This window comes from Rousettus aegyptiacus, unplaced genomic scaffold (assembly GCF_014176215.1).
Source record: "Rousettus aegyptiacus isolate mRouAeg1 unplaced genomic scaffold, mRouAeg1.p scaffold_m13_p_12, whole genome shotgun sequence".
Classification (NCBI taxonomy): Eukaryota; Metazoa; Chordata; class Mammalia; order Chiroptera; family Pteropodidae; genus Rousettus; species Rousettus aegyptiacus.
Window position 1 is genome coordinate 69,281,569 of NW_023416287.1, and position 4,084 is coordinate 69,285,652.

Genomic DNA, 4,084 nt, shown 5'->3' on the forward strand with positions numbered 1-4,084 from the left:
CTTTCGAAAAAAATATCTAAATTAATATTTTTATATAAAACAATTTATTTCAGTTCATATAGCTGGGCAAAGTTCCATGACTAATTTTGCCTTAGATTTACTTTTTTTTTTTTTTTTTTCTCAATAGCAATTCTTCTCAGAGATCTTGCTGGGGAGCAGAATATGTAAAATCTGTCTGGGTGACATTGCAATACGACTTGGTCTTTAGCCATGTACCTGTACCCTACCTCCGTCCTTTCACTCACCTTGGCATCCTGAGGCACCCCTGAGGAACTCTGGCCCCCCACAGAGCACAGTGTAAAGACCATGACCTAGTTACCTTGATCTTTTCTTTTTACAGATACTAAAACCAAGACCTAGAGAAAGGTAGCTTTTTGCTGTAACTCATTTTATTAAACTGTGAGGAAGCTGACTAAAGAAAGGTCTTTTGGTTCAGGTGTGCTATTCTTGACCATATACCTCTTCCTGCTTCTTATTGGAAGGTAGAGGAGACTTTCAGTGTCATTAACTCAACATTTTCCAACCTCATTTTTAAGTAATGCCTCCTTCATATTAGTCCAGATTTATACAATACTTCACCTAATTTGATGTAAATATTGAAATAGATTATAGCAGGCAACACTTCAGAGAGAGAAGCATATGATAATTTAACCTGTGGTCCTATGAGTGTCAGGTTGGAAATGATTTCAAAATAAGACATGATGTAAATAGTACATACCACTTTTTTTCTTAACTTGTTGGTTTGAATGCTTCTGACCATATGGAGAAAATGGTATTCATTGGTGAAAAATTCCAACATGAGTGCAATTGTATTGGTACACGAAGGTTAAAATAAAAAAGAAAAGAAAGAAAGAAGAATATAATTTTAAGATATTGCATGAGTAATTAGAATGAAAGCTGCAAAGTGTAATGTGAGCAAGAAAGGGTGGCTTCACAATTGTGTGGCTTCATATCTGACAGTTCTATATGGTTTGGTAATGAGACAAAAGTTTCATTATAGGAAAGTACAGAGCTATACAGAAGAAAGAAAAAGGAAGAAAATAAAACGGAGGAGGAAGATTGCTGCTGCGGCAACATGACGGTGAGAGAGAAGATTAGGAAGAGTTAAAACAAGAAGGGAAGAGTCAAATACCAGTGACATTGAAAAGAGTAGACAGTCCTGCCATTGTCGACCATTTGGGGCAACATGGAACCCTACCAGGTATGTGGCAGAGGACTCAAGAGGATGGCTTTGAAATTTGAAGACAACTAGGTTCTGAAAGTATTGTAATTTAATCATTGTCTCTGTTCCTTACCTTAGTGAATTACAGTATGGGATGAAGATGTGGTTCCTAAAACCCCATCCTGAAATTCAAGACCTTATACTTAGCTTTAAGTGATTTGACAGATTGCCTTACCTTAAACCCAGGAACCTGGAGCTGTTTTACATAGGCCTCCTTTGATTTCCTCAGTGGGGATTACATTCCCACCACCCCTCCTTTTTGTACTTCTCTTCCTCGATATGCCATAGATCTCAAAGAGGAGAATTAGACTGCTCAGGGAAAACCAATTAATACCTCATTTTTCACTGTAATTGATGCTAGCTGCAGAGAGAAGCATGCTGTGTATATGCTCCATACATGCTGCGTGCCATGGCTGTCCCTTGATCGTTCTCTTTCCTGATGGCTGCACACACCAGTCATATGGTAGCTTCTCAGAGAGAGGGTACTCGTGCACAGTGCCATCCTTCCTCTCACAGCAACTTTCTCATCGTAAACACTCCACCACCTCTGTTAAAGATAGAAACTCTCAGCAAGTTATCTTAATGTCAACTATATGAGTTCTTGCCCTACCTCTGACATTAATTCACTGGATGAATTTCATAAATCACTAAATTTATCTTGACTTTTGGTCACTCTTTTGGATGGATGTAATAATTCATAATCTACTAAGCCAACAGAGTTATCTGAAAGATTGAATTAGATAAATATATGAGATTTTTCTTGTAGAAAGGTATAGAAAATTTATTAGTATAGGGTCTTATTAATATTATCAGATTAAGAATCTTTATGTATCAGTATCTCCATTGTTCTTTTCTAGAATATACATATTATATAATGTTGTTAATTACTGCAGTGTAATTTAACTTGCAAATGTTAAGTAAGAAGCTTTACAAAACACGTGGTATCAGATATAGTCTTCATAATGGTAGATATCAGCAATTCATATAGTCCCACCCAATTCCTTCATAAAGAAATATCTTAATCACCACACATAGTCATTCATTTATTTAACAAATGAACAATTCCTAATTTACATTTATCAAATTCCAGACTTTCTTTGAACCAGCCACTTTATAAGGTTCTTATAATCAAGGAGTATCTAGTCTATGGAGTAAAGTGGCAAATTATTACATTTAAATTTAATAATTAACTTTGTGTAAATACATGCATAAAACGGTGAAAGCAAAAGAAAGGAGATGTTTTTATTGTCATCACAACCTAAAATGAAGCAACAAACTCAGAAATATTCAGTTAGTTTTCAAGTGTGAGCCTAAGCAAAATTTTGGAGGCTATCATGTTTTCCTTACCTCTTATTTTTTAAATTCTGTAAAACATATATGACCTTTTTTTATATTTTAAGTATTTTAAATGTGCAATTCAATGCTATTAACTGCCTCGACAATGTTATGCAGCATTACCAATATCAATTTCCAAAACATTTTCATTATTCTAAACAAAAACTCTACCCATTAAGCAGTAACTCCTCACTCCCTACCCCACCCCCAATCCCCTAGTAACCTCTAATCTAATTTCCATATCTGTGAATTTGCCTAGTCTAGATATTTCATATAAGTGGAATATTACAATATTTGTCCTTAGTGTCAGATTTCTTTCACACAGCGTAGTGACATAATATTTTCATTGTCCATCTATGTTATAGTATGTATTAGAACTTTGTTATTTTTACAGCTGAATAATATTTCATTTTACTTATATATCATATTTTGTTTATCCATTCATCTGTCTGTAGACACGTAGGTTGTTTCCACTTTTTTGGCAATGCTGAAATAGATGTTGGTATACAAGTATCTGTTTGAGTCTCTATTTACAATTCTTTAACGTATACAAAGAGAGTGAAATTGTTGGATCATATGAGAATTCTGTGACTTTCTTTTATAAGAACTACTGGACGTGGTTCCATAGTGTAGTGGTTAGCACGTCTGCTTTACATGCAGAAAGGCCTGGGTTACCACCCCAGAGGAGCCATGGTCCATGGTCTATGGCCATGCCACCCTGAACAGCCTGAACAGTCTGATCTCGGAAGCTAAGCAGGGTTGGGCCTGGTTAGTACTTGGATGGTAGATCACCTAGGAAGACCAGGTGCTATAGGCATAAATAATAATAATTATTTTTTTAAAGAACTACTAGACTTATACAGTGGTGGCATTATTTTACATTTTCTTCAGCAATCCACTAGAGTGTCAATATCCCCATATCCTGGCCAACCCTTTTTTTTTTTTGTCTTATAGCCATCCTAGTAAGTATAAAGTGGTATCTCATTGTGCTTTTAATATACATTTGCCTGATAATTACTGATCTTGAGCAACTTTTCCTATGTGTTTATATACAATTTGTATAATTTATTTGGATATTCAAGTCATTGTCTATTTTAAAATTGTTTTTTTAGGGTTTTTTGTTGTTGTTGCATTTCGAGTTCTTTGTACGTAATGAACATTAATCCTTACAAGATATATGTTTTGCAACTATTTTCTCCCATTATGTAGCATGTCCTTTCCTTTCCTTGATAATATCCCTTGATGAATGAAAGTTTTTGGCTTCAATGAAGTACAGTTGATGAAGTCCAATTTATTTTTCTTTTGTTGCTTATATTTTTCATGTGTGTCATATCTAACAATCCATTGCCAAATCTAAGGTTATGAAGATTTACTGCTTTAAAACTGCAAATCATAGAAAACAAAAGAGCAAGTAATAACTTGATGGGCAAGAAGCACAGAGATGTGATAGAGGTATATTACATTCTGGACAATGTTATCCTTAAACATAGTTTAGCACAATGAAAACAGAGAGAGTCCTAGAGGCAG

The 4,084-nt window shown here is 34.8% G+C and overlaps 1 pseudogene; it reads left to right on the forward strand.

Annotated features, from left to right (window-relative positions):
• Window positions 1-3,257: 3,257 nt before the first annotated feature.
• Window positions 3,258-3,374, forward strand: LOC118610561 (annotated as a pseudogene).
• Window positions 3,375-4,084: the final 710 nt, after the last annotated feature.